The 13,284-nt window shown below is 41.1% G+C and overlaps 1 protein-coding gene across 7 annotated transcripts in view; it reads right to left on the reverse strand.

Annotated features, from left to right (window-relative positions):
- Positions 1 to 13,284, reverse strand: part of TANC2 (tetratricopeptide repeat, ankyrin repeat and coiled-coil containing 2) — a 365,238-nt gene that overhangs the window by 49,443 nt on the left and 302,511 nt on the right. The gene's annotated exons all lie outside the window — the stretch shown is intronic.

The raw sequence follows: 13,284 nt of genomic DNA on the forward strand, positions 1-13,284 counted from the left end.
TTATAATGATTCCTGGGTAAGTTGTCCCATCCCCTCGTTTTCAGATTCTTTACTGCAGCTTAAAAAAAAAAAAAAAATCAAAGATAATTAAAAATGTATTTGTTTTGCAGACAAATGTGAGGTTGTCTCCAAATTGACCAAGGTTCTAACCTTGAGTTTCAAGAATTGCTGAATTCTAGTGGATAACATACCAACTTATTTCACTGGATAAGATTAACCATAATGGGAAGGAAGTTATTTAATTGAGAGACTATCTCAGGGAAGTGTAGCCTGCATGGAATCATCAGTATCATCGGAGGGTATGAGCCCAGATTGCTCCACATTCACAAAATCTGGAAATTTCTAATGAACTTTTTTTTTTTTTTTAAGATTTCATTTATTTATTTGATGGAGAGAGAGATCACAAATAGGCAGAGAGACAGACTGAGAGAGAGGAGGAAGCAGGTTCCCGCCGAGAAGAGAGCCCGATGTGGGGCTCAATCCCAGGACCCTGAGACCATGACCTGAGCCGAAGGTAGAGGCTTGACCCACTGAGCCACCCACGTGCCCCTGAACTTTCATTTATCCTTTGAAAGTCCAATTTAGTTGGTAGGTTATTTCAACAGAGCATATTAGAAGGTGACATGCAACATTTAGGAAAGGCCCTATCTCAAATTCTCAAAGTCCTACCCAGTTATTAACATTGAAATTACTGTAGCCTCCCTGCTGTAAGAATTACTGCTTTAAGTGACTCATCCATTGACTCAGCTACATACTACCAGAACCCCTGAATACAAGGCTCTGACCCACTACCTAACCACGCTTCAGGACATTCCCAACAGGGTTAAGATAAAAAACTCAGGTCTGACAAGGAAATGAATTAGACACAGAACTGACATCACCCTAGTGCTTTCGTTTTACTACCATAAGTAAGAAATCCTGGTACGATGTGTGCATTTCTTTAGTATGCACTTCAGCTAGCTCGAGAGGACAGTGCTTGCTTTTGCTGTTGTTGATCTCGCACTAAGGAGAACAGCAAGCAATACGAATCAAAGAAAAGATGAAGGTGACAACTATAGTTCATTTCCTTTTGGACACAAGCATATCACATTATTCATGAAAGAATGGTTCTGATCAGTTCACTAGACTCAGAGTTTATGGTGTTCAGGACACAAAGGAAAACAGCAATTTATATTATATGCTGGCATTTCCATCTGTCCCTTACTGTTCTGGTAAGATATGGGGCCACTGGCTAACCTACCATCTGAATGTGTTACACTACACTTGTCTGTGTTTATTTCTGTTTTCTAATTATTTGCTCACTTCCAATCTCACTTCTTTTGACTCTTAGCCTCGCCATTCTCTGAGATTACCAGCAGCCTCTTAATTGGTTGTCTTTGAGCCTTTGAGCTTTATCTTTTTCTTTTCTTCCTCCAGCACTAGGTCCTATTGACTCCCTCCCCTGAACTCTCTTCTCTCGGTATCTGTGACATTGCCCTGATGCTTTTTCTCCCATTTCCTTCAGTGATGTAACTTCTCGGCTTTATTTCCCATTTCCTCTTATTTCATAAGTCTCCTGGCTTCAGCTCTCACAGTAGCAACATCTCTAGCACAGATTGTCTTGCTTCTCTAATTGCCTGCTGGATCTCTCGTCCTTCAAATGACCTGTCATATGACACTATCTTAAGTTGAAGCTTTCCCTCAAAACCAAATGTATTTATGGGGCGCCTGGATGGCTCAGTTGTTAAGCGTCTGCCTTCATCTCAGGTCATGATCCCAGGGTCCTGGGATGGAGCCCCCCATTGGGCTCCTTGCTCGGCGGGAAGCCTGCTTCTCCCTCTCCCTCTGTTGCTCCCCTGTGTGTGTTCCTTCTCTCACTGTGTCTGTCAAATAAAAAACAAAAACCAAATCTGTTTAGGATTTCTTTATTTTTTAATATACTGCCAGTCACTCAGGCATAAAATCTAGCACTTGTTTTTCTCCTCCCTTTATATACTTTCTCTCTTGGATAATTGCAAGAGCCTCGTTCTCTCCTCTGCCTGCTCCCTGGCCCATGTCAATAATCTACAGTGTAGAAACCTGATAAAAAGTCTGCTCAAAATTCTTCAATGGCTTATACTTCCTCCCATATATAATCTAAGCTCTGTAGCATGGTATTCAAAGGCTCTCCGTAATTTGTCCCTTGTCTATTTGTCTCTCTTTACCCTTTTACCTGGTGCTTGTATTTTCAGATAGGGTAAATCATTCTAGGTCTCAAACACACATTCCCTCTGCCTGTAATTCTCTTCCCCATTTAGTTCACAAGGCAAACTTCCTCATTCCTGAAGTCTCAGTTCACACCATCTCCTCCATGAAGTCCTCCCTGGTCCCACCAGACAGACTCAGGGGCTCTTTCCCTCGGATCCTTGTAGTAGGTACACACCCCTATCACACCGACCACAGCACACTACCTGCCTGCATGTCAGCCTTCCCACAAGACTATGGAGGCTGGAAGCCATGTTTTTTTCACATATGTACTCCCAGGCAACAGGAACGCATATTTGTAGAATGACTAAATTAATAATACTGTAAAGTTGCACATGACCTTATCATTTTAAAAATACTTTTTTAGATTCTCACAAACACCTATACTATAGACATAGGACTAAATATTACTCCTGATATTATCATGGAAGACAGAGACTTGGCAAGACTGAAGGACAGCCACCAACTCACGCGGCTGGGATCAAAGAGAGATGGGATGAGAACCCAGGGTTTTCTGAAACCTAGTTCTGTTAGCACACTGACAAGATTAGCCACTTGGTTTTCATTTCTGTGAAAAATGGGCATTTTTGTGTGAAAAGTCAACCAATATTAAGAACAGTGTATTCCTTTGTATGGTATAAACCCTGAATTCTTAACATAATTAAAATCAGCAATTAATTTTGACATTTTTTGATTGGCATTTTGGGAGAGACTAGTTAGAAAACAGAGGGCGCCCTCATCAGTGTGACATGATTTTAGGCATGACTGAACACAACTATGTCTTCCTTCTATAATTAAAGATGATGGTAATCGAAGTCAACTTTGGTGTGGGTTCATATGTGATAATAAAGACCAAATGGGGGTGGGGGGTAGCAGCGAAGGCAGAATTATTTCCACACAGCTTATATATAATGAGATCACCTTGTGATTCAAAGCTACATAGCAAATTTCCCTGTCTGCATTCACAGTGCTGCCTCTTCATCTCTGAAGCAAAATCAAAATAGACCCATGTTCAAATCCTGCTTCTGTCCCTTAGAAGCTCTGTAACCTTGGAAAAGCTACTTAACCTCTCTGCAAGACAGGAATAGTGATAACCACCTCTCACGACTGTGGTGAGAGTTAAGTGAGCTATATTAAGTGAGATGTATATTCTCTGTAAGAACTAGGATATTCCTTATGCTATGCTTAAGGAATGAATATTAACCATGTGACTTTATACATATTGGCAGGTAACTGTGTGTACAAACAGAACTTTCACTTTTAAATGTGATACCTCATCCTTAAGCCCAATCTTTATCCCTTCACACCTTGACCCCACTGCCTTCAGGACCAAAAGAGAAATCCACATATTTCTCTTTCAGGGAACAGTTACTGTGTATGGGTGCCATTCCCTGTTAGTCAATGCAGGAAAACTTGGTAGCGTAATTTCAGGCAGAGAGGGGAGACGAAGACAGCGAACTGGTCCCTAAGAAATAATGTAACATTTAAGCTAATAGGAGGAATATAAATTTCTCAAGGAGACCAGAGGTTTTTTTCAAGAGGATACTGAATTTTATATTCAAGATGGATTTGCTTTTGAGGTATTTTAGGGAAGAACCAATCACAGGTCAGAGTTGCAGATTCCTCCCCTGGCCTTGTCCCCTCTCCCTTGTCCTAGATGTGTAAGTTCTGATAAAAGGTAGAGCAGGTAGTGTCCAGAAGAGCGAAGGGTCAATCCTATCTCCATTCCTTTTTGCAGGCATCAACAGCCCCTTGAGATGGATTATTGGACACAAGTGATGCTCCTCCTTGGACACTGACAGATTACAAGGCAGGGAAGAGCTCTTAAGATATTATCAAGATATTATCATTGATAAGATGTTATCAAGAGATAACATGATTATCTCTTACATGATAACCTTGTTTCCCTGTACCTCAAGACTTCAGAAGTAGGGAGACTTTTAGAGAAAAAAACCCTTTATAAGCAAGAATCACCCTCCTTTCCCTCCACCTGTTTTAGCAGTTTAGAAACTGAAGAATAGTTGTTTTATGCAAAATATATAATAGCATAAAATATATATTGTTTTTCTAATAAATTTTTGCTTAGCACCCCAGGGAGACAGCTAGACTTAAAGTTTCTATTTATAGTAGGGAAACATGCTAACAAATGTTTAACTTAAATATTTCCGACATGGATGTTTTCTCCATTGTTCTAGTCACAGTCACTGATGTGTTGTCACAACATTTCATTAGCTGTTATGTCGAAAGTCGATATACAACACGTTAGTGTTTCAGAGAAACACCACTTAGGTGTTTTGATATTCTTCTGTGCAGGGCTCAGACATGATAAAGTGGTATAGTTACAGAACGCTGCTAAGGTGTTGCTTACAAGCTTAGCTGAACTATCTTATAATTTGGGCAGAAGTAATGTGTGAGGCTGCTGTGGAATGACTTTCTAGCATAGAGGTAGATGTGGGGAATTATTTAGGAGACCTAGTAAGATCAGAATTACCTGGGAAAGAAGGACAGCTGTCTACAAAAGATCTGCGCTCCCTTCCGCAGTCAACACTTGTTGCTAGGAGGTGGCGACTTGGCCAGGAACCTCGCATTCACTTATTCAAGTGGGGATGAGGATGGAGTTCTGGCTAATGGCATATAGGCAGAAATTATATTCATCACTTCAGACCTGGCCCAGAAATTTTTTCCTTTGACTTGCGTGACCTTACTTTCTCTTGTGTCTTCTTTTAATATTTCCCTTGTAAATTATTAGTTAGTCCATCATTTCCCCTAGCGTTCAAATATAACTATTCTGTTCACATGCTTCTAAACTTCCTGTTCTATACTCTTAACTTGGGTTACCTTGTTTAGTCCTACAACTTCTGCTGTCAGGTACTTGCTGATGACTTCAAAATCCATTACCCCATGCTTTGACTCTTCTCTTCCCCTATTTTCCAAAGTCACATTCTAAATATACTTGTGCACCTTCCTTGGAGGTAATTCATTAACAACATGTCCAAAACAGGACTCATCTCCTCCCACGAATCCTATTATTCATCCTCCTGCCGTTGCTCATGCTAGGAGCCCTCCTCCCTCAGAATGTTCTATATTGGTCAGTAGTTTCACTTCCCGCCACCATTCAAGGTAAGTTTCACAGTAATTTTTAAGCCCTCCACCCTCAATGGCTGTACACAAAAAAAGACCCAGTGCTTTTGAGTATCTCCAAAATGTCTCTCTCATGTATACCTTGCTCTCTATTCTCACATTGCAGGTCTTGGCATTTCTTACCTACGCTATTGCTATAAACCTCATAACTAGTATTCCTACCTGCACTCTCTCTTCTTCAACTCATCTTCCATACACCACTCATTAGAACTATTTTTTACATCATCAGAGTTACTTAATCATTGTCTCCTTGTCCTTAAAAGGTTATAGAGACTCCCTGTTACTTACAGAATAAATTGTGAAGTCTTAAACATGGCAGTCAAGGCTTTCTTCCTAGTGACACTTCCTTCCATTCATTCTTTCTGATCTCGTGTCTGACTCTCTAATCACATCTTCTCACAACTCAGCAAAGGCATTTCCTATCTTCACACCTGCTTTTGCTCCTGCCCTGACCTTGTCTTCCCTGCCTATAGTGCTCTCCCACTGCAGAGCTGCTTCATGGAATCAACTCATCCTTCAAGATATTCCAGTGGGAATGTCACCTCTTCTGCAAAGCATTTCCTCTTTGTCTAAGTTCCTAGGGTATTCTGTACTATGGCACTATTGTTGGTTGCTTGGGGTCTGGTTCCCCTTTAGAAGGTAATGGCTTTAGTGTCAGGAGGTGTCTCATTTGTCTAAGTTTCTCTAGTGGATAGCACAGTCCTCGGTGTAGAGTAGAAGTTCAATACATGTTTCATGAATGAATCCATGCTAAGCAGATGGGGTCAAGAAAAAGAAACACAAGGACTTGCAGGTCTGCTTTCTAACTCACTAACCTACTTTGGCCTTGAATTTGCAGGCGTCTCTGTTGCCACTATTTCACTGTGAAGGAGTATAACTATAACTCAAATATTGACAAGAGACTGACATTCCTGATCCTTCTCACCTCTCATCTTAAAATCTCTGCCTGCAGCCACACTTTGGTGGTTGCTGCCTTACAGTCTGCTTGTTGCTATCAATTCTCAGCAAATGACACCCACACATCTTTGCAAAAATTTCTTCCATCTTTAGCTTATCAGTCGGTAACTGCTTTGGCATGTTCTCGTCATGGTTTTCTCATGGCACCTGGATACCAAATACATTGCTAGTCAGCTTGTCCTACTGTTTCAGATTCAACGTGGAAGTGAAATCAAAGACCTGGGTGAAGTCAACCCCAAGTCGCAGACTGTAAAAGTAGACTGTGCCCAGGATCTGCCTTCGTAGAAGTGGGTGGAGCAGCGTTCCATCTTTTAAAATATGGAATCTGGATAGAGATCTCCTGCTTTCTCCCACTTCACCCCACAGTTTCCTATAGCCCTTCTGTTCTGTTAAGGCATCACTGGCCTGGGGAAAATGGATACTCGTCCTCTGACAATGAAGTCTTTGGGCAGTTGGCAGGGATCTGTGAAGCAGAAGAGCTATGGCTCCACTGACTTGTCACAATTTAGAACAATAGCAGGCACTGAAGATTTATCACGTTGCTCTTCCTCCCCCATGCTGCTCGCTCATTGTTTATACCTCTAGCCTAGCACTCTGCCTTGGTTTATAGCGAGTTGTAAATGTGTCTGTTAAAACCACTAACCAGTAAGTCCTAGTAGATAGATCTATCTAACTTACATCTCGTCAGTGCTTAACACAGTCTTGAAAATATTACTTAATAACTGTTCATTGGACCCTTGTGGAAATGCGTGTCTTCACTCATTCCTGACACATGGTGACAGAGTGAACAAAAGACACTATTGAGCTGTCGGAAGAGTTTCACAAATATTTTTAGTTGCAAGCTTAGAATTAGTTATCACTTATCATTCCTTTGTTTACTTAATTCATTATTTTAAAAAGTATTTACTGAGTGCTGTGTGCCAGGTACCGTATTAATCACTAGGAAGCCCAAGGTGAGCATGACAGAAAGGGTTCCTGTCCTCATGAGTGCGCTCATATTCTATAGGGGAAAATGGATCATAGAAACAAGTATTCACATACAACAAATTAATAGTAGATTGTGACAACTGTTAGGAAGGAAGTATATAGGTTGCTATGATGAAGAAAACAAGGAAGGACTTCCTTATATAAGGTGACAAATGGAAGTCTGAGGAGATGGCAGTTTTAAGCTGAGATCTGAGGAGGACTGAGAGATCTTGCCATGTGAAGAGCCAGGGAAAGTGAGGTCCAGATGGCGGGAATTGTTAAGTGTGAAGGCCCAGAGGTGGGAGAGAGCTTAGCAAGTTCTGGGAATTAGCAGGCGATCAGTTATGACCAGAATATCAGGGAGAATAAGAGGGAAAATGAAGGAGCTCAATTTAAAAAGGTGGGCGGAAGATACCTTTGTTATAGAAGGCTTTGAAGTAGATATTAAAGGATTTTCATGAGGAAGTTACATGGTTGGATTTATGCTTTCAAAAAAAAAAAATGATTGTCGCTGCTGGTGAAAAATGGATAGAGGGGAGGCTCTCCCTAGTGAGGAGGTTAAAGCAGTTCATGTGAGAACCGAGGGTGTGATCTGCAGAGGTGGAAACAAGTCAGGGAACACTTATGATAAAATTGGAAGGGCCGGGGCGCCTGGGTGGCTCAGTGGTTTGGGCTGCTGCCTTCGGCTCGGGTCATGATCTCAGGGTCCTGGGATGGAGCCCCGCATCAGGCTCCCTGCTCCGCAGGAAGCCTGCTTCCCTCTCTCTCTCTCTCTCTCTCTGCCTGCCTCTCTGCCTACTTGTGATCTCTGTCTGTCAAATGAATAAATAAAATCTTAAAAAAAAAAATTGGAAGGGCCAAACCAACTGGATATGCTCATGGTGGCTGCGTGAATACATGTTTCACAGCTGTGGGTTCTTACGGTTGAAAGGACAGGCTTTTAGTGCTGATTCTACCAAATGTGGAGATCTAGCTGCTTTCAAAAGTCTCTAGAGACAGTTGAGTAAGTTGCTGCAGTCACAAAAAAGAAAATGCACTGTCATGTCCCCCTAAGCTGGTGAGAACTACTTCTGATTGCTGGGCCATTAATCTTGGTTTGACAACCTAGGAAAGCCTGTGGAATTGCCATCTTTTCATGCAGCCAGTGTTGCTTCAGTACTCATTAATAGGACCAATAGGCCTCTATCTCCTATGCTACTTTTGGTACCAAAACTTTTCCTTAACTGCCTGCTCTACTTCTTCCTATTTTTGTTTTTTTTAGTGAAATTGTTTTAATCAGCATTTGCTATTCAGGGCATAACCACTTAAAAAAATACATATAAATACATATATAATTTTAAACATATAAAGCAATATTACTTTCTTGTAGCAAAATCAAATATAGGACAATACAAGCCCTTTTTGTATTTTCTTCGGTTGACTCTTCTGCATGCTTTCCAAATCATAAAAGAATGCTCTCTCTCCATCTTATAATAACTATGTCTCTGTATATTTATTAACTTAGGAAACTTCACATGAGTTTTTATGACAGTAAGAATGATTACTAGCTTTCTCCAAACTTAATTTTGGATTTGGAAAAGGGGAAAAAAAAGAATTACCATTGCCCATCTTTGAAGGTATAAGAGCTTTAAAGATGGGAATGGTTTGTCTATTCAACTAATAGACGTGGGTCCCACGATTTCTACTGAGAGAAAACAAATTTTTAAAGTTGAAGGACATTCATGCAATTGGCAAACTGGACATAGTCCAAGATATAATTAGATTTTATCTAATATCTCCCTTGCATTAAATCACAACCATGACCTTAGGTGACTAGAATAATACTTCAGATATGAGTCTCACATTTATTCTTTTTTTTTTTTTAAAGATTTTATTTATTTATTTGACAGAGAGAGATTACAAGTAGGCAGAGAGGCAGGCAGAGAGAGAGGAGGAAGCAGGCTCCCCGCTGAGCAGAGAGCGCGATGCGGGACTCGATCCCAGGACCCTGAGATCATGACCTGAGCCGAAGGCAGCAGCTTAACCCACTGAGCCACCCAGGCGCCCGAGTCTCACATTTATTCTTGATGCCAATAGGGAGTTAGAAACTGGATAAGATAATAAGGGAAAATTTATTGGCAAATTAGACAAATCTCTAATAATATTACACACGAATGAAATCTCTCCTTGGAAGTACACACTCAGATTGTGACATCAAAAGACTAAGTTCCCCCCAGTGATAGAAAGGAATTCGAAGTGTAGCAGATGTAGACCTGGCACAGAGATTAGAGAGTTAATATTTCCAGGCAGGTAAGATCATCTACTAATAGTCAAAAGCTAGTAAAGGATATATACCACCTTTTGCCTTGCTGTAACTCTTCCAGACCTCCTAAGGGCTGATGTGGTTCCAGACCCTTTTTTCCTTCCCATGATCTGTTACTTTGCTGAATTCTTTCCTACTGCTTTTAGAAAGCAGAACCTATTTCCAATGTAAGAGTTCGTTGTAGGAGCCTGCAATGGCTATCAGCAGTAACCCAGAGTTCATGCTTCAGTGAGGGCAAGGTTAAATGTCATCTTGCCCAGAGGCTCATGTCTGGATTAGAACAGTCAGATCACCTTGGCCCTGCAGCTCCCCATTCTGTGGTTACTTCAGACCCATGTATTCTTTAAGAAGGCCGGCCGTGCAGGTCCTCTGCACAGAGTTTGTTTTCCCTTTTAGGGGGAATGCCTTCTTTTTGCCTTAGGCAAACTGCTTCTCCTCCGATGGTATGCTTTGTGGCATGGATTCTGGAGCATCAGGGGTTCAATATGTAACTCACGGGCTAACATTGACCCAAATAGTTAGGAAAAACCTCAACAGACCATGTATTATAAGACACCAATTCTAGTCAGAGAGAGTCAAGTAAGTACTCAACTATCCTCACAGGATTTGTGCAGCCCTTCCCCCTCTTCGCCTGCCATAAAGTTTGCTTCTCTTAGTTTGAGGAAACCAGGTCGACCCAGATGAGGCTCCCAAATCATTACTTCATTAGGTCATAGTGATTCAGTTACTCAAAGAAAGTTCACAAACCTCATGCGTTTTATTGAAACAGTTAAAAATAAGATAACTGAGTCTTCTGATCTTTTTATAAAGATCTTACATGTATCTTCCTATATATATATATGTATATATACAAACACTGATCTGTGAGCTGTTCCTATGGAAAGGGAGGCTAGAGACCGTGAAGACAAAGATAGTGAAGAATGGAAACCAAAAGTGGGTGGGGGTTCATGCAGAAATATTACGCCTAACGCCCTGCAGAAATATTAAGCAGCAAGGGCCAGCAGCCCCCAACTGTTTACTCTCCCAGCCTCAAATTTCAATGATCAAAGTTATCAATAGGTTAGATAACAAAGACTGATGGCTCTTCTCAAACACCTTACTCGAAATGCACAAGTTGGTTCAAATGGGTTTGCTCTCTTCCTCTTATTAACATAATAGCAGAGATTAGTTTATAAGATTAGTGAGTTAATCTGATATCTCAGTGCCTGAGGGAATAAAATATAAGATGGATTAATCTCAGAGTATGACAGGATATGACAGTGATGAATAGTGGGAAACAGAGAGCAGAATAAGATGGTGAAGTCTAAGGTTTGTCAGGGCTTCAAGAGGCATATTTTTATCCAGAATGTAAATCCAAAGTTTTAGAAGTTCTGATGTGATAAAAAAAAAATTTCAGTGATGCTCTGCTTACAGTTCAACACACACACACCCCCATCCTGTTACCAAGCTAAGAAAAGACATCTATAACTCATCTCTTTCTGTGACAGTTATATGTTCATGCAACATTAGGTCATTCTCTCTGGGATGTCGGAGCTGACATCCTGGGACAACAGGCCATCTGATAGTTAAAATAAGGAAAACTCTATCTCAGCTGTAGCACTGACCTCTGGCTCTGCTATTTCCTCTTTTCTGCACCATCCTCAGATTATAGACTCCCTTCAGCTTATGTGGGTGGCCTATTTCTGAGGAAGATCAACTACTTTTTGGCTTCAGTACAGAATATTCTCCTCTGTGTCTACTTCCCTAGTAAGGTCAGCAAGTTCAGGGTGAATGAGTGAGTGTTGAAAGCCTGGGAAGATGGACTCGAAGAGCCAGAGACGTTCTGTTGCCTCTGAGAGTTCTCCTGAACACGGAGACAGGCCTTCAGCATGGGCTTACGTGGTGTGATTTTGGAGGCACTGAATTGCTCTCTCTGGTCTACTGAAATACGTGCAATGCTCTGGAGAGAAACCAGGGAGAAACAGAAGAACAGAAGAGCAGACGGGGAATGTACAGGAAGTAGAGGCTGAAGGCCACAAAGCCAAACCCTGCTTTGAAAGAGTCCCGCTAATCAGACTGCCTGAAATGGAAAGCAATTACAGCCAGTTTCTCTGAAAGGCCAGCTTGGGCTTTGCCAATAGCATTAAACTCTTAGTGAATTTCCATCTCATTGACCCAGGGGGCCTCAAACTCTGAGATCAATACTTCAGTAACAAAGCTGGTGCCAGACAGTGCTGGGCAGAAGGCTGAATTCCAACTGAAATGAAATGTGAGGAAGCTTTTTTGATAACTCCTGGTCCTACTATTTTATTCTCTCTGCCATTAAGTGATATATGATGATCCCTCAGCAGCTCTGCATGTTATTCAATCACCAGGGAACAGACTACAAAGCATAGAAGTTAGAAGTGTTTGCTTGTCCCCGTGTATCAGCTGGTTGCCAAGATGTTTCTGGTTAATAAATCATGTTGAGAAGGTAAGCCTGTAAAGTCATGATATGGCTACAAAATATCATATTTTCTCCTTTTGGAGCCCCTGAGGGTTTTATCTGTTGTAAAGATACTGTTAATTCAGTGGTAGCCTGGTTGCCTTGGACCTCGGCATTCAATTCTCTGAGATGTTCCAGAAAAAGAGAGAGCGGATCAACTAGCAAAGTTTCTCTGGAAATAGATTTCTAAGTTTTCATGAGGCAATTCTAGATTGGTCTCTTTTTATTAAATATGTGGCTGCCAACTCTGTGTACTAAGGATTATAGCAGTACTGTGGGATTTATAATAAAATACTCTTGGGAATGTCATACAATCTATAGAAGAAACTCAGACTCAGTTTTTTGTTTTTTTTTTTTAAATCTTGTACTCCTGAATACTAATAGCAGAAGACTACTGCTGCCTATCGAATTAGCCACAGGATTTAGTTAAGGTATATCTAAAGGGTCTATTACTGCAAAGGCAGGAGTAGAGAGAAGAACATTCCTTGAACACTTTCTTTGTACTCTGTACTATTTTAGGTATTATACTACATGACCTCTTTAGTTCTCAACAACTCTAGGAATTATCTCTTTTACATAGGTAAGAAAATGGTCCCAGAAACATAAAACTCTCCAAAGGTCACAGTTCCAGGAAGAAATACGATTTACATGCAGGTAATGACTCAAAAATCCATGTTCTTTCCACTAGAGCTTGTTTCTTTAAAAGTTCCTGTCTCAGGGAAAATACCAAAGTACCACAGAATCTCCTGCCTGGCTTAATATCTTCATCAGAATCTGGAACTAATTTTCTAACAAACTGGCATGAAGTAGGCTGGACGGCATGGCCACAAGCACAGTTGTGTCCAGTAAGGTTGGGTAAAGAAGACGCCAGGAGAGAAATAAAACCCCAGCATGGTCAGAGAGGTTTAGTCTCTCTGATGAGCCACGGATGGAGGCACAGTCAAATGTGGCCTCTCTTCTTTCTGGGCCAAAGCAAGTTCTGCTTTTGCCAGCTATGTCGTTGGTGTCTTCTTTGTTTCCAGGAAGGCAGGGATAGGTCTGCTTTGGGAAATACCAACTCTGTTAAAGGAATAATTCTTTTATAAAAAGGTAGTGTGGAGTAGAAAGCAAACCTCACTAGGATGCTAGAGATCTAGGTTCTACCCAAGAGAATGGGAAACAGTTTCACACCTAGTCTGGCATATTGCACTGAGAAAGAGTGTTAAGTCAAGGTCAAGTTGATGAGGTGAGA

This window comes from Mustela nigripes, chromosome 16 (genome assembly GCF_022355385.1).
Source record: "Mustela nigripes isolate SB6536 chromosome 16, MUSNIG.SB6536, whole genome shotgun sequence".
NCBI lineage: Eukaryota > Metazoa > Chordata > Mammalia > Carnivora > Mustelidae > Mustela > Mustela nigripes.